The 18,790-nt window shown below is 38.4% G+C and overlaps 1 long non-coding RNA gene across 1 annotated transcript in view; it reads right to left on the bottom strand.

Annotated features, from left to right (window-relative positions):
- Positions 1 to 6,985: 6,985 nt before the first annotated feature.
- The window catches only part of LOC133658460 (uncharacterized), a 38,157-nt gene continuing 26,352 nt past the window's right edge, over positions 6,986 to 18,790 (bottom strand). Inside the window, exons 2-3 of the long non-coding RNA XR_009827469.1 lie at positions 10,125 to 10,260; positions 6,986 to 7,117 (exon numbers count right to left, since the gene is read on the bottom strand). This is a non-coding gene — a long non-coding RNA (uncharacterized LOC133658460). The remainder of the gene's footprint in view (positions 7,118 to 10,124; positions 10,261 to 18,790) is intronic.

The following is an 18,790-nucleotide window of genomic DNA, read 5'->3' on the forward strand; positions in this document are numbered from 1 at the left end:
TTGGTGGGGGGACTAAAGTAGCTTCTTAGCTGAGACTGAGACCACCCTTCATCCCCCTCCTCCCTTCCAGAGATGGGCTTTCTAATGGCGTGTACCATTAAACCTCAGAATAGGGTGGGTTGCTGCTCTGAGGGGAGATCCAAAGGCGATGGAGAGGGTGGGGGGAAAGGCACAGTTCAAATGTGTTCAACTGATGAGGGTAAGTTCACGCTTGTTCAGGTAAGGCAGGGCTATTCAACTGGCAAATCTGTCCCGGAATGACACCATACCAGCTCAGTTCAAAACTTGGGAGGCAGACATTTTTGCAACAAATTCCTAAAAACAGTAGAGTGCTGCTGGTGTAAAAAGGAACGTGGACCACTGTACTACCTCAGTAGAAGCATTTAAGTCCCATCATAAAACTCATTTGTATACTCTAGCCTTTAAATAGACCCCCCTTTTAGACCAGTTGATCTGCCGTTACTTTTCTGCTCTACCCCCCCCCCCCCCCCCCCCCCCCCCTCCGTGGAGAGGGGGGGGGGGGGGCACAGATTCGGTGACCACAGATGAAGTGCTAGCTGTCCGAAGTCGGGACCCAGGGTGGACCACTCATCTGTGCATCAGTTGGGGACGTCTCTGCGCTGCTGACCTGTCTCCACTCAAAATGATCTCTTGCTAGCCCCACTATGGACTGGACTCTCACTGTTGTGTTGGATCCACTATGGACTGGACTCTCACTATTATGTTAGATCCACTATGGACTGGACTCTCACTATTATGTTAGATCCACTATGGACTGGACTCTCACAATATTATGCTAGATCCACTCGACGTCCCCACATCTGCGGTCCCCTCTAAGGTTTCTCATTATTATCCCATTGGGTTGAGTTTTTTCTTGCCCTGATGTGGGATCTGAGCCGAGGATGTCGTTGTGGCTTGTGCAGCCCTTTGAGACACTCGTGTTTTAGGGCTATATAAGTAAACATTGATTGATTGATTGATTGATTGAAACCCATATGCTGATCTTTGCATTGACATTTAACGTTGCTAGCACCGTAGTCAAACCTTGTGATTCACATAATTTAGGAGTTCTTCGAGGCAGCCCTTTAAGGTTATGTCTACACTAAGCCGGATAACCCCTTAAACGAATAATTATTTAGCCTAAGCATCGTGTCAGCCACACTAAACCATCGTTTAAGGTTCCCCTCCTTGGATAATATTTTACACGGGTAAGTGCGCCGTGTATTTCTAGAATCTGCGGCTCTAAGCTTTGTATGGACTCATTGATCGTTTACAAACTGAGTTCGGAGAGGAAGTGAAGTCAGAAAGACTGCGCCCCACACAGGAAGTGACGTCAGAAAGACCGCGCCACAGCCAGCTTCATAAAAACCGGAGCTAACCACTGGAAAGATAGAGGCGAGTCATCCAGACATGCCCGTGTTTCTCCTTCTTCTACATGTACAGACGCTTGTGGAAATCACACATGAATACCTTAAGTGAAGGAAACGCCGATTGCAGCTATTTTGGATACTACACATCTCAGACGGCAAGAGAACTTTCAAATGTCCGGGTCAACTGTGATTCTACTTACCGAAAAAGTTTTGTCGAAGAGTCAACGAGAATGCGGGCTCCTGTGGGTTTGATAAAAAAGGCAGTGTGTGCTTTGTATTACCTGGCCGTCGAGTGAAAACTATGGAAAACATCAAATTAATTTGGACTGGCAAATCAGACTGTATCAGTTATTGTTCGCCATGTATGTCGCGGACTCAACGTCTAGGTCCAGAGTATATAAAGTCACCAAAAACGAATGGAAAATGAAGGTTTAGGCAAAAGAGTGAGGAGTGTCCTGACCAGATATCTAGATCCCTAGATTGATTGTTGTCAAATGTTCTTTGTCACATTGTTTACTTTTACATGTCCAATAAAGATTTGATTAATTTATGATGGCTCAGGTGTGATTCACTACAAACAACCATTATGTGTGTGTGTGTGGATAAGGTTAGGTGGGATTTACCCTGGATAACCTTAGCGGCTTAGTGTAGAAGGGGCCTAAATCCTCTCCTTTCTGGCAGTTACATTTGTTTTCATTATATGATTTATGTAATTAAGGTGTTGCCGTAGCTTGTTTACTTCGGATGCAGTCAGTTTTATTCATTAGAATATTATGGCATCAGAGGGTTGGTCCTGAACTGGGTAAAAATCTACTTAACCAACAGGAAACAATACGTGAAGCGTCCACAACGCTAAATATATCTTGCAGTGTTGATCCCCAGGGATCAATACTGGGACCAAAAGTGTTCAATCTCTATATAAAGGGCATTTGTGAAGTTACAAAAGACTTAAAGTTAGTATTATTCGTGGATGATACAACAGTGTTTTGTTCAGGAGAGAACACAGTGAAGATAGTACAAATAACAAAAAATAATTAACGAATTAAAGAGATGGTTTAACAAGAACAGACTATCCTTGAATTTCAGTAAAACTAAAATAATGGTATTTGGTAGCAGTAAAAGGGAAGGTCAAACACAAATAGATGGAGTAGACATTGAAAAGATTAAATACAAAAAAATTTTAGGTGTAAAAATGGTTAATAAAATGAACTGGAAATCTCATAAAAATATACAACATATGGTGGCAAGAAATATTTCAATAATGAATAAAGCATAATTTGGCGGGGACCAAAAATCACCCTAGTTAGCTAGTGTTACCATAGCTGAGTTATTGTGTAGAAATATGGGGAAACTACAAAAGTACACTTCATTCACTAACCGCATTACAAAGAAGACCAATTACAATAATACATAATGTTTGATATAGAGAACATTAACACCCTTTATTTATTGAATTACAAATATTGAAATTCAATGATTTGGTGCATTTGCAAACAGTAAAATTACGTACAAAGCAAACTATAACCTGCTACCCAAGAAAGTACAACAATTCTTTTCAACAAAAGGAGAAATATAATCTTAAAGAAGAATTTAATCCAAAACATTTGTATGCACGTACAACACTTACGACCTTCAGAATATCTGTATGTGGAATTAAATTATGGAATGGATTAAGCAAGGACATCAATTCATGTACTGATAAGATTCAGTTTAAGAGACTGTTCAAACTAAAAGTGTTTACAAAGTACAAATAAGAAGAATCGCAGCACGGTGGAACAGGGGTTAGTTCATGTGCCTCACAATACGAAGGTCCTAAATTCAATCCCGGGCTCGGGATCTTTCTGTGTGGAGTTTGCATGTTCTCCCCGTGACTGCGTGGGTTCCCTCCGGGTACTCCGGCTTCCTCCCACCTCCAAAAACATGCACCTGGGGATAGGTTGATTGGCAACACTAAATTGGCCCTAGTGTGTGAATGTGAGTGTGAATGTTGTCTATCTATCTATCTGTGTTGGCCCAGTGATGAGGTGGCGACTTGTCCAGGGTGTACCTCGCCTTCCGCCCGAATGCAGCTGAGATAGGCTATAATGATGATATAATTATATCATCATTATATCACTCATTATGTGAATCACATGTCACTTAACTATTTATTTATGGGAACTATTGTATTTATTATTGATTGATATTAGTTGTGTTACAAGTTGAGGACAGGAAGTGAACGAACATGTTAGTAATTGCAATGAAGTAGAAAAGGGGTAGAAATAAATAAGCTCTCTTTCTTCCTACTCCTTTTAGGACATGTCGTAATTAGAAAATGGAAATATGTGAAACACGTGTATTATATTGTAACCATTTGCATCGAAAAAAACCTGAAACAACTCACATCTTTGCAAAAGATTCCTGAAAACACGAGAGCTGTCACGAAGATGATCTTTGGCGAGCTTTTTTGCAGAGAGTCCTTAAAAACAGCAAAGCACGCCTGTAACTCTGATTTAAAAAAATTGTCCAAAATCAAATGGGTATTGTAGAGCAGTGTTTTTCAACCACTGTGAAGACATGCACCTGGGGATAGGTTGATTGGCAACACTAAATTGGCCCTAGTGTGTGAATGTGAGTGTGAATGTTGTCTGTCTATCTGTGTTGGCCCTGCGATTAGGTGGCGACTTGTCCAGGGTGTACCCCGCCTTCTGCCCGATTGTAGCTGAGATAGGCTCCAGCGCCCCCGCGACCCCGAAGGGAATAAGCGGTAGAAAATGGATGGATGGATGGATGTGCCGCGGCACACTAGTGTGCCGTGAGATATTGTCTGGTGTGCCGTGGGAAATTATGCAACTTCACCTAATTTATCCCAAAAATATTTTTGGCAAATCAATAATTAGAATCTGCCAATAATGTGCCGTTGCTTAGTGTCTGTGCTGCGTAAAACTCGGCAGGGTAACCACGTAATACTCCATGTCAGTAGGTGGCAGCATTGCTTTGTAAAAGTCGGAATGTGTCGGGTGAGACGAGGATGGTTTGTTGTGATCCCGATATGCAGACCACAGTGGGAGGCATGGTGCAGGTAAAAAGGGTATGTAATGCTTAAAACCAAAATGAACGAAAGGAAAAGGCTATGCAAAACAAAAGTCAAACTGAACTGGCTACAAAGTAAACAGAGACAAAATGCTGGACGACAGCAAAAACTTACCGCGTCTACAAAGTACATCAGTATGTGACATGACAATCAACAATGTCCACACAAAGAAGGATAGCAACAACGTGAATAGACTTGCTTGCTAACACAAAGCAGGTGCGCGGAGGCAGGGTGCAGGTAAAAAGGGTATGTAATGCTTAAACCCAAAATGAACGAAAGGAAAAGGCTATGCAAAACAAAAGTCAAACTGAACTGGCTACAAAGTAAACAGAGACAGAATGCTGGACGACAGCAAAAACTTACGGTGTCCACAAAGTACATCCGTACGTGACATGACAATCAACAATGTCCACACAAAGAAGGGTAGCAACAACGTAAATAGCCTTGCTTGCTAACACAAAGCAGGTGCGCAAAATAGCGCTCAAAGGAAGACATGAAGCCACTACAGGAAAACACCGGCAATACAGGAAGGGCCACCAAAATAAGCAAGACAAGAACTAAAGCACTACACGCAGGAAGACACCAACACACTGAAAATAAGACACGACGCCTTGGTGGAGTTACATTTTTTCTAGTTTTCTGCTGGTGGTGTGCCTCCAGATTTTTTTTATGACAAAAATGTGCCTTGCCTCAAAAAAGGTTGAAAAACACTGTTGTAGAGAACACAGGTACTCTGGAATATACAAAATAAGACTTATATCACACACACTCTATCTTTCTGGAAATGTGGGTACCAGAACAATTTAGTTGAATATCCCTGAGATAGAATCCTAACTCTGGTGGGTTTTCTCTGCTAGTACGTTTCATTTGGTCAAGTGTCAACATATAGTCACTTTGGTCAGAATTGTCGCTGCCTAAAAAGCTTGAATTTGCGAGAAGGCTCCGGATGTAGCCTCGGCATTTCCATCATTACATGAGAACGCCCAATCGACCAATCGCGTATAGTTTTGCAAGCCTTACCGGATATGATGTAATTTTTTCTTTTATACTTTTTTGTTGCGGTATGTTGTCCAAAGAAAACATTTGATAAGAGACGACGTAAGTAAGTAGTAAGGTTGTACGTCTCTGTGATGGACAACGATTTGATACGCATCTGGATATTTGGGTTACGATATCATTCCAAAACGATATAATTTAAAAAGATTCGATGCAGTGTATGAAAGATTTGATTCTATGGTTAACATTTGTCGATAGAAACACTTTTTTACACCACAAAATAAAATAAAAAACATTTCTTCCTCTGCATACTGTACGCTCAGGATACATAGTTAGGACCTTGGCACAAAGCCCTCAGACTAGATCGGTCCAAACTAAGGCTACGTTCACACTGCAGGGTCGGATGTTCAATTCAGATTTTTTGGGTCAAATACGATTTTTATAGTGACTGTTCACATTACCAAAAAATAAGTGATTTCGAATGTGAACGCAATCTGACCTGCATGCGGACATGACGCCCTGATGTTTACAGAAGTAAACATGGCTTCCACATTAGACGGTTTCAGTCCTGGCGCATTTGTGGCAATTTCAATGATTCCGTGCAATCAAACACCATTTTTTTAACTGAATTATCTCCCAGGTTTACGGGATATTTTGCTTCGGTTTCTCAAAGAGTGCGTCTGTGGGCGAGCAGTCGGAGACAGGAGTGGTAACACTTTCACTCAAGTTCCCTAAAACATTATCTTCACCTGTTTTTGCTCATTTGTCAACTATTTATTTTGCAAATAATTATGACGCTAATCACTTTTTGATGACGTTCTAGTCGGATGAATGCAACCTGGGGACGGATCGCATATATATCCAATTTTTATGCACATACGAAAGAGGCCTAGGTCAGATATGAAAAATTCGGAATTGCACTCTTGACACACATGAAAAAATCAGATACAGGGTCGCATATGGGCCCAAAAAATCGGAATTGACCTGCAGTGTGAACAAGGCGTAAGTCTATTAGCATGAGCTGATGAAAACTACTCGGATGAAAGGCAAAACATCTTCTAAGACAAACTGAACAATCAACTGATCAGGTTGATAACAAGGATGAATGAGAACACCCATAGGCACATTTCCTTTCAAAAATAAAATAAAAACCTTCTAAAAAAAAGTGACACTGTGACAGAAATACAGTATTTTAAAATTTGTAAAACAAGTTATATCCCCAAAGATGCTGTAAGGCAAAGACAAAGTAAAAAGACAAACATAATCACGTTAAATGTATTTATTTTTAGACATGGACCAAAAAAGACTTGCTGAACAAACATATTTGTGTTTGTTGGATGGATGATATAAAAATGATCAAATAAAAGGTATAGATTAAAAAAATATACAAGAAATCTTGGCCTTCAGTTCAATCAATAAAAAGTAAATGTTCATTTTACTTCAGAGCTGCTCTGCATATCTTACATATAAAGTCAACTTGTCAAAGGTTTTCAAGCGCAATGTCACCTTGTTGACACGATGGATGAGGACATGCTGATACTGCAGCTCCAAAATCAAAGAATCGTATTACAGGCACCTCACGCCGGGGGCGGGGGAAGCATGGGAGGGGGGAGCCAGAGTTGAATGAGTATTGTGTGTTCAAAGCTTGCCAGGGATGTGGTTTCTGCTGTGTTGCTGGCTACAAATAAAAAAATAGAGTAGTCATTCCGCAAGGCAAAAATGTGGTCTTTCTCACGAGTCAAGTCAGTGCCGTCACAGACGCCTGGCGGTGGATATTGACAGGCGGTCCACGGTATTGCCTTTAAGCAGCCGTTACGTGTATCAAGGAAATCCGGGGTAACTATTTGCGGGCAGCCCTAGCTCTCGCTTTGTTTTAAAGATAAACTGTCAACTGATTGCTAGTCTCAGCGATACCCGGTTCATGTACAATATTATTCTGTAATATTGTACATCGTAATAGGGATTTGTTATATATTGTATATATTATATCATATATTATAATAATGTAATATATCAGCTGTGATGAGGTGGCGACTTGTCCAGGGTGTACCCCGCCTTCTGCCCGAATGCAGCTGAGATAGGCTCCTGCACCCCCCACGACCCCAAAAAGAGACAAGCGGTAGAAGATGGATGGATAATATATCAGTATAAATTATATACTGTGTATATATACATATAATATGTAAAAATATGTTATTTTTTATATTGCTACTATGGTACACTTTTAGTCTACTTTATACCTTTTGTTTTCGCCCTCTTTTTCTGCCCTTATCTTTTCCATCCTTTGTAACTGAGCTACTGTGTGGAACAATTTCCCTTGTGGGTCAGTAATGTTTGTCTAAGTCTAAGTATTTACAACCATTCTCGTCTTCAGTCACGTAAGCTAACGTAGCAAGCACAAGAATCTTTTCTTTCTTGTTGTTTTAAAGACAAAAACCACACGATACCCGGTTTATGTTTCTACACTTGATTAATCTAAGAATTCCCAGCTGATTTTTATCGATTGAGGTGGCTGCAGTGATGGGCAGTAACAAGCTACACGTAGCTAAGCTACGTAGCGTAACAACAGTTTCCAGTAGCTTGGCGGTAGCTTAGCTACTTTTTTAACGAGTAGCTTTTCCTGTTGCTTAGCTACTTTTAGAGCCATGTAGCTAGGTAGATCACATAAAAGCTACAAGCTACAAAGTGACCTCATCAAAGGGCCAACACAGATAGACAACATTCACACTCACATTCACACACTAGGGCCAATATAGTGTTGCCAATCAATCTATCCCCAGGTGCATGTCTTTGCAGGTGGGAGGAAGCCGGAGTACCCGGAGGGAACCCAGGCATCAGAACATCGATACATACGGAGAAAATCCATGATGATTGGTTGGTGTTCTTATGATGAGTCACAGTTGGCTAAGGTTAGGGCGAAACATTACAGCCATTACTGGCCAATCAGACCCATAGCAAAAATGTGCTTGCTCATCTGTTGCTTGATCTCGTATCTTGAGAACATTTTGAGCTTCTCATATCTGTCTAATTCTGTGATCAATTGTTTCTCTTTTATTGCTCCTAAGGGACCCTTAGGAGCAATAAATAAGCAAAAAAGAGAAGACATCACTGAGACAAAGGAGGTTGAGTTGAGACAACCATTTGAGCAATATTTGAGAAGTGGGATACACTGAAGAGAGCTCATATATGTATGACACTGATCTCAATTATGTCTCATTTATTTTGAAGGAGAATTAAAGAGAAATAAATGAGATGTATGAGCAATAAAAGAGATCTTATGTATGTCTTTCATGTCTTGATTATTTCTCTTAAATATCTTAACAAAGCCATCATATCTCAAATTTGAGAATAATGAGAACAAATTGAGAGTTCAATTATCTGACTTAATTAGAAATAACAGTAAAAAAATACTCAAATATTGAAAGGTGTATAACTTTATTTGGCTATACAAAAATACAAAACATAAGATATAAAAATAGATTAAATACAACAATTTAAATGTAGTTAATTATTACAAACATAATGTACATATTGACATTCACAATAATTAAAACAACATAGAAAACAATATACAAAAAATACAAATATAAATTAATGTAACCCCAAGTACTCACTTTGTTGTTGTGAAGTGAATTATATTTATATAGCGCTTTTCTCTAGTGACTCAAATCGCTTTACAAAGTGAAACCCAATATCTAAGTTACATTTAAACCAGTGTGGGTGGCACTGGGAGCTGGTGGGTAAAGTTTCTTGCCCAAGGACACAACGGCAGTGACTAGAATGGTGGAAGCGGGAATCGAACCTGAAACCCTCAAGTTGCTGGCACGGCCGCTCTACCAACCGAGCTATACCGCCCCACACGTGAAAAAGTCAGGTGTAGTTTTTTTAACTCCTTGTTGAGCAAACCATGTACCGTAGTTAAAAAACCCCACCTGACTTCATCTCAGTAAGAGGGTGAGTAAATGACAACATTTTCCATTTTTTAAATATTCCAAGCAAAAACGGAAATACATTTATAAAATTGTAACCGGGCTGTTTGGAACTGGTCTACATACAAAAAATAATCACACATTGAAAACCAGGGATACTTAACATTTTTTACCTTGGGGCCCAACCAACTTTTCCACTACAAAGGGATCTGGGGTCCACTCAAATACAAACATTGAATTAGTCATCTTACACTAAAGTGTGTTAAAACTGAGTACCATTGCGGCCCATATGGACGGGCCACAGCTAAGAAACAGATATTTGTTGGCGGCCCCCAAGGGGTACTCGCAGCCAAACAGTGGGCCCCAGCCCTGTGATTAAGAAACACTGTTGTAAACAATAGAACAGCCTCCTGCGATAACAATATAACATTTGGTACATAAATGATCATTGAAACATTTTGAAATTGGTTACAAAAGCTACTAATATACCTGATTATGTAAGCAGTAACATACTGCGTCATTTCCAGTTGTATTATTTTTTTATTTGGAAACAGCTTTGCACTGTGAAGGGATATTAGCCGCTAGCTTGTTAGTGAGGTTGCATCGGTGCCAAATTTGCGAGACACAGCACAGCTCAATATGCATTGTCACAGTATAACGTGGTACTAAAAGCTACATCATATGGCAATTTTATACAATATATACTGTGCAATCCCAGACCAAAATATTAACATGTTTACAAAGGAAACATCTTACCCCAGAATGAACTTGGCAGTTACAAGGGCCTACTTAAAACCTGCTCTGGCCCGACATTTGTTTACCAAAGCTTTCTTGAGCTTGGCCTCCTCAATATTGTCCCAATCAGGAAGGGTACCGCATCTCAGGACATACGCTGTAAGACAAGAACATAATAATCAGGCATTCGTAATGTTGCCACATCCGAGTTTCTACAGGTATCAAATCTATGCAATGCAATGATAATAATAATAATAATAATAATACTGCAAATCTAATTTAATGCTTTTTAATCCCATTTTTTGGTACTTAAAAAAATGTAATGCCCATGTGCAACTGCATATAGTTATTATATATAGTCAAAAGCTTACAATTATCTGTATACACACAGTTGTAAGCATTAGACAAGTTAATTAGTTGAAAAGTTAACATTAACTGTTACTATCTAGTGCAGGGGTCACCAACGCGGTGCCCGCGGGCACCTGGTCACCCGTAAGGACCAGATGAGTCGCCCGCGGGCCTGTTCTAAAAAAATTTTTTAAAAAAAATAAAAAAATGTTTTTAAAAAAAATATATATATATAAATATATTTTTTTAAAATTAAATCTACATAGAAAAAACACAAGATACACTTTCAATCAGTGCATCAACCCAAACAACCTCCCCCATGCACACTCATCCACACCCACTCACACAAAAGGGGTTATTTCTTTCTGCTACCAATATTCTGGTTCCCACAACATAGACAACACATCTGCAAGGGACACAGTCCCTGAAGCACACATGATTGTATAGGCTGCTGGTCCACTAACATTTTCATTAATTACTATTTTTTATGTAATTATTTTTATATTGTTTTACTTTCTTTTTTATCCAAGAAAATGTTTTTTATTTATTTATCTTATTTTATTTTATTTTTTTTAAAAAAAGGGCCTTATCTTCAACAGACCAGGTTGTCAATGATATTAGATTTGTTTAAAGGTTTTTTTTAAACCAGACCCAGTCCAAATAATGTCCAAGTCGGACTCAGCAACACACACCTTCATTCATGTACACAGAAAAAAATTAGGGAACACAACAGATTGCATATAATTTATAAACAAAATTACATTTTCAAAATAAGCATTTATGTACAGTCCAGATTATGTCCAGGTCACTCAAATTAGGGAACACAACAACAGATATCATATAATCTATAAACATAATTCTACTTTCAAAATAAGCCTTTGAGGACTTATCTTTTTTTCAATGTTTTTTGGCATCATTATCGTTTTCAACCATGTAACTTTCTAAAGTTAGAAAATACTGAATAAATGTCTTAAAGAAAGTAATACTAAGTGAATATCTGTTTTTGGCCTTAAAAATAAACATTTTACCGAGTACTATAATTAAATTGACTAAATCATGATTGTCAATGAACTCTCCTAAAATAACAGAAACCACATTAAGCTTCATAAACAAACCAATCCTTAAACACATTTTTTCAACTTCCACCCAAAACAAAGACACAATATGACAATACCAAAACAAATGCAGGGTGGATTCAGGCTCCTGACAACAAAATCGGCAATCATCTGACTCTGTCATATTCCATAATTTTAACATTTTCCCTGTGGGTAAGAAGTTATAAATAATTTTAATTTGAAAATAACTATTTTGCACATCGATACTGGTTTTATAGATTAGTTTGAATATGGCATCCCATGGCAACGGGCAGTCAAAAAAGTCCTCCCATTTTCCATATGTGTTGTATGGGGCAGCCTTCAAAGATTTCTTTATTAAATACAAATTATATATTTTTCTATTTATTTTAGTTCCTTTTTGCCAACTAGAATTTCTTATTAGAGGTTTACAAACTAATAATTTAGTAGTTCCATAATTAATTATTTGTTTCCATCTTTTCCCAATTACTCCAATTAGTTGATAAAATGAAAAGCTTGAGCAAGCATCACCATACATAGTTCTAAATTAATCATACTTCATAATTTTACCATTCTCATTGATAATATTGACAAAAATGATTCCTCTTTCAAACATATTTTTCCAAAAGAAAAGCTTTCCATCTATTACAATATTAGAGTTCATCCATATTAACTGCTGCAAAATATTGTCTCTTTTTTCTGGCACATAAAATTGAAAACACCACTATGAGTGGATTGTTTCCTTTATGAACCCTGCCATGTTTCCCAGCAGACTCTCTGGGAGGGGATCACTTGTAAAAAAGGATACAATTTATTTTGATACAGTACATGTTTTTTGTCCAACAGGACACTTGTGTACCACTCAATGTTTAAATACATCTTTGGAACAATTGATGCTTTTAAAGACAGACACATAGCTTCAAGGTTGAGAAGTTTCAGGCCCCCATATTCATACTCTTTGTACAAAACCTTTTTTTTAATCTTTTCTGGTTTGCCGTTCCAGACAAAGTCGAAGACCCTCCGCTCATAAATCTTAAAAAAGTTTTGTGATGGAGCTGGTAATGACAAAAACAAATAAATAAATTGAGGAATAATTAACGAGTTGGCAATAGACATTTTACCATACAAGGTTAGGGAATTCCCTTTCCATAATTGCATAATTTTGTCCAGCTTTCTTAGTCGATTATCATAATTTACTGAGCCTAGATCTTCCAGATTTTCTGGGACAACAACACCAAGTATGTTAACTGGTCCATCTGTCCACAAAACAGGCACTTTGCATTCCTTTCGAAAGGACGTTCCCTTTAGATTTCCGATCCTTAACATTTTACATTCATCATAATCAAGCTTAAGGCCAGATTGCTGTGAAAATATGTCCAAAAGATTAAGAAGGTTCCGCAAACAATGAGGAAAAATCTTATCTTTGTGAATCAGCCTTTTCTGACATGAACTTCATCAAGAACAAACACAGAACACGCCTCACTGATGCACATCTGAAAGACTCACTCAGAGTTGCAGTGTCAAGTTACACACCAGAGTACAACACACTAGTTAACAGTGTGCAATGTCAGGCTTCCCACTAACTGACAAAGAAACAGATAACAGATTTGGTGTCCAGTTCAAAGTGTGACATGATTTAAAAAATTGAGAGTTTACTTTTGTATTTTACATGAGTTATTATTTGTACAAACATGGTGCAAAGTAATTCATGATTTGTTAAAAAATGTTAGTGGCTAGCTAGTTAAAATGGGATATTGTGATTTCACAAGACTGTCTTAGAAGTGATCATTTGAAAATGTTCAATTTGAAAAATGTGCACTTAGAGAAAATATAAAAATAAAGTGTTGCATATTGATATTTATCTGTTTTTTCTATGCAGATTTAATTTTAAAAAAAAAAAAAAAAAAAAAAAATTTTTTTTTTTTTTTTCATTTTTTTTTTCATTTTTTTTTTTTTTAGAACAGGCCCGCGGGCGACTCATCTGGTCCTTACGGGCGACCAGGTGCCCGCGGGCACCGCGTTGGTGACCCCTGCTATATCGGTTGAACAGATCCATCATGCAGAAAAACTATTGTGGAATGTTTGTTCTCAAATGGCTACACTCTATGGTGAGCGGTACGAAACTGCAAATGTACACCTTCTTGTGCACATGGCAGACAATGTCAGGGCCCTTGGTCCATTATGGACTCATTCATGTTTCCACTTTGAAGACAAAAATGGATATTTGTTAAGGCTCATACATGGTACTCAAAATATACCTATGCAGATGCTAAAAGCAGTCTAACTTGTGCAGTCTATTCCTGTTATTTCACAAACTATTAACCCAGGGAATGTCATAGCTGAATTTTACAGACATATGACTAAAGATGATAGTTTCTGTCAGGAAAACAAAGATTTGTCTAGGATTAAACTATATGGAGCATCTAGTGAACTTCCATTGGACACAGTTCACCTCTCTGCATTGCAAATACTGTACATGCTGGTCACTGCATCAATTCTGGAACAGTAGGCATCTTTCACAGGGCACACGTTAAGAGAAATTATCTCACATCAAAACACTATGATAAAGGTAATAGAAGAAACAATTTTACAGTTTTTTTTTCAAATGACAGACAAACAAAGTATGAACAGATTGATTTCTTCTTTACCATAGCACAATCATGTGCCAAATGGGCCCCCGTTTGTGAATTTAAACATGCAGGTTTTTCTTTGCTGCAAGATAGTGTAACAAATGGTACATGCAGTCATGTTATTCCCCTATTGGAAACCTCTGCCAGTACAGTAGTATCCTTGGATGACATATTGGGTAAAGTTGTTTTCCTTGACTTCACATCTATGCCTGGCATTGTGTTTGCAGTTCATTTCCCAAACACACTTGAAAAGTTTTAACTAATTAAGAACTGAACTGGCCTAAGAAGCCACAAATCAAATATTTGATCATTGTTATAAATGCTCTGAAAATACACACCGATGTGATGTTGCCGTGGATGCTGTAAAAGTCTGTAAATATGTACTGTATACGGAGTATCATTTTTGATTAAGTTTTTGCATTGTCTGTAATATTTCAGTGGCCAATATATTAAATATACTTTTTTTTAAAAAACACTGTCTTTTTTTAGGAATATTTAAGCCTACTACACTACTGTATTTGAATATTAGTCCTTATCATGGTGGTTGGAGAGCCAAATGTTTTCTGAAGTGGTACTTTGCGAAAAGAATTTGAGAACCATTGCTCTAGAAAGTTCACAAATATTAAAAGGTCTTAAAAAGTGTCTTGTGATCATATCAGTATTGTTTGGGTTCAGTTTTCACAATTGTAGTCACTGAGTTACTGTACATGGCGTGTGTATAAGAAATCAACAAATTAAGTAGAACATTATGTAAATAAACCATATTACAAACCATATATCCATATTGCCTGAATTAATTATTTTCTTCAAATGTTGGCATGAGATAAACTGGAGTATGATTGAGGTATAATTAAATTGTGCAAATTAAAATTTATTTTACATTTATTTTTCCTAAGATAGAAAAGAGGCATATCTGACAACTCAAATGGTGAGCAGTGAGAGACAAAACCAAGTATATCTCTCACTGAGACATCATTGAGACATATTGAAACCAATACTCATCAATTTTCTTTTTGCCGAAATAGAAAAGAGACATCTGAGAACTCAAACAGTGAGTAGTGAGAAACAAAACCATGTATATCTCTCACTGAGACATAATTGAGACATATTGGAGACCAGCTCATTCATCTCTCATTTCGGTCTTAGTTGAAATCGGGAAAAGAGATAACTGTGAGACAACTTTGAGATCTCTCACAGTGCTCACTGTGAGCCTTATTTCTCAGGAGATACATCTGAGAAGAATGAGAAAACTACTTTGGTCTCGATTAGTGCTCTTTTATGTCTAGGAGATGTATATAAGACATACATGAGATCTCATCTTCAATTTTGCTTTGCTATGGGGAGGCAAAATAAGGCGGGTCGTTCAAAACTAGTAAGCAGAATCGTAACATGCAGTCACGCACTAATGTCACATGACGACTAAAGGAGTCGGAGACAGAGGGACGCTTCAAGCTGACTCAAAAAAAAAAAAAAAAAAAAACATACAGTACTTGAAAATGTCAGAGGAATTCTCTCCAGCAGATACGATTTTTCCTTTAGTGATGAAAACAACGTGCAGGAAACTCACAATAATGTGTGTACTTGGCCATATTTAGACAAAACATTTAGAGAAAACAATGCACCAAACCTTAACTTTTAGTTGTTTACTCTTTAAACTAAAATCATAACTGCTGTCTTCATCTAAGGCGTCCGACACAAATTTAGGAACACACATGAAAGGTGAATTAAAGTTTTACTGCACATAACCATTACCAATTTAACAACACACAAGTCATTGTTTTTTTTTTGTCAAGATACAGGTAGATGCTGTTTTTTATTTATTGTCGGCAGAGAAAATGGATAACCTTACAGGGGTAGGCCAAAGAAAAGGCAAATTAAATAAATACATAGAGTGGGGTGCAAAGACCCTTGTTGGGTCCATTTGTACACCCCATTAAAGGCCTACTGAAACCCATTACTACCGACCACGCAGTCAGATAGTTTATATATCAATGATGAAATCTTAACATTGCAACACATGCCAATACGGCCAGGTTAACTTATAAAGTGCAATTTTAAATTTCCCAGGGAACTTCTGGTTGAAAACGTCTATGTATGATGACGTTTGCGCGTGACGTCAATGGTTGAAACGGAAGTATTCGGACACATTGTATCACAATATAAACAGCTCTGTTTTCATCGCAAAATTCCACAGTATTCTGGACATCTGTGTTGGTGAATCTTTTGCAATTTGTTTAATGAACAATGGAGACTGCAAAGAAGAAAGCTGTAGGTGGGATCGGTGTATTAGCGGCTGGCTGCAGGAACACAACCAGCAGGACTTTGAGGATAGCAGACGCACTATCCGACGCTAGCCGCCGACCGCATCGATGATCGGGTGAAGTCCTTCGTCGCGCCGTCGATTGCTGGAACGCAGGTGAGCACGGGTGTTGATGAGCAGATGAGGGCTGGCGTAGGTGGAGCGCTAATGTTTTTATCATAGCTCTGACGAGGTCCCGTTGCTAAGTTAGCTTCAATGGCATCGTTAGCAACAGCATTGCTAGGCTTCGACAGGCGGCACAGCATTAACCGTGAAGTTACAGGTCCAGTGTTTGGTTCGGTGTCTCCTGATAGTAGTATTGTTGATATGCTGTCTATCCTTCCAGTCAGGGGCTTATTTCTTTTGTTTCTATCTGCATTTAAGCACGATGCTATCACGTTAGCTCCGTAGCTAAAGTGCTTCACCGATGTATTGTCGTGGAGATAAGTCACTGTGAATATCCATTTCGCGTTTTCGACTCTCATTTTCAAGAGGATATAGTATCCGAGGTGGTTTAAAATACAAATCCGTGATCCACAATAGAAAAAGGAGAAAGTGTGGAATCCAATGAGCCCTTTTACCTAAGTTACGGTCAGAGCGAAAAAAGATACGTCCTGCACTGCACTCTAGTCCTTCACTCTCACCATCCTCATCCACAAATCTTCCATCCTCGCTCAAATTAATGGGGTAATCGTCGCTTTCTCGGTCCGAATCTCTCTCCCTGCTGGTGTAAACAATAGGGAAATGTGAGCAGCCCTTCCTCCTGTGACGTCACGCTACTTCCAGTATAGGCAAGGCTTTTTTTTTATCAGCGACCAAAAGTTGCGAACTTTATCGTCGTTGTTCTCTACTAAATCCTTTCAGCAAAAATATGGCAATATCGCAAAATGATCAAGTATGACACATTGAATGGATCTGCTATCCCCTTTAAATTAAAAAAAATCATTTCAGTAGGCCTTTAACATTGATATTATACATGTGGGCCCATAGATATAAATGCCATTAAATGTCGCTTTGATGTAGCAAGCTACTTTTGCTGTGCAGCTTGCTACAATTCTCCGGAGATAGTTACCACAGAGGCTTAGCTTCATTTAATTGAGAGAAACTTGTAGCTTAGCTTACTACATTTTCCAAGTAGCTTGCCCATCACTGGGTGGCTGCTACTGACACAGCCAATTCACTCGCTTGTCAAACCGGATATCTAGCTAGTAGGCTGGCTACCATTTATTTTGTATTGTGTCATATTGTATGTATGTGGGTTCATACAGATGGCAAAGCTTGGCTTAATGTCAGTTCCATGCAACACATCCGGTTTCTCTCGACCTGTAGCCGCAGTCCAGCCTTCAAAATAAAAGTACACTAGTATATAACGAGATACACCACACTTTGTCTTTTTAGAACTATTGCCTTTCCCTTTGCGCTAACCCTAACCTACTCCTTATTTGGAATTAAGTTGTTTAGATGGCTTGGTTAGTGTGAGGCAACCTGTACAGACTGAAGATCTTATTTTGAAACTCTGGATGGATGGTAAAAAGCGGGTGTTGCAGTCTGCAAAAAAGGTGAACTCTCACCAGCACGAGGACGCCCATTTGGGGCCGCATAAAGTTAAAGGAAAAATCCCTACGATCGTCACACATACTGGGTGTGGTGAAATGTGTCCTCTGCATTTGACCCATCCCCATAATCACCCCCTGGGAGGTGAGGGGAGCAGTGAGCAGCAGCGTGCACCACGCTCTGGAATCATTTGGTGATTTAACCCCCAATTCCAACCCTTGATGCTGAGTGCCAAGCAGGGAGGTAATGGGTCCCATTTTTATATTATTTGGTATGACTCGGTCAAGGTTTGAACTCACAACCTTCCAGTCTCAGGGCGGACACTCTAACCACAAGGCCACTGATGATACTGGTACTGGTGGTATTACAACTTTAGCATTTGGATGATATTGGAATTGGAATTGGATATTTTCAGGGGGGCTTGTTTTCTTCCAGTAACATTAAATTACCTTGCAATTTTATCAATTTGTTCTCAACGTTTTAAGTGTTTCTTGCCACCTTAATCTCAAAAAGCAACAATCTTAATATTTCTTATGTTTATAACTCAAATCTTTGCTTGCAACTCACAGCATAACAATTGTCCAAAAGAAAGCTCGTATGTCAAAAGTTCAAGAAGGGTTAAGTTAAAGTACCACTATATTGATGTTTTATTCGTTGTACAGTATGTCATAGACACTAGATGGCAGTAAAAGCACATACTTGGTGCTCATAGTCAAATTAATATCCTGTTTTGATTAATTATAACGAATGACTATAATGAGTACAGAAAGAAACAACCAAAGG

The sequence above is a fragment of the Entelurus aequoreus genome, linkage group LG10 (genome assembly GCF_033978785.1).
Source record: "Entelurus aequoreus isolate RoL-2023_Sb linkage group LG10, RoL_Eaeq_v1.1, whole genome shotgun sequence".
NCBI classification, from domain to species: domain Eukaryota; kingdom Metazoa; phylum Chordata; class Actinopteri; order Syngnathiformes; family Syngnathidae; genus Entelurus; species Entelurus aequoreus.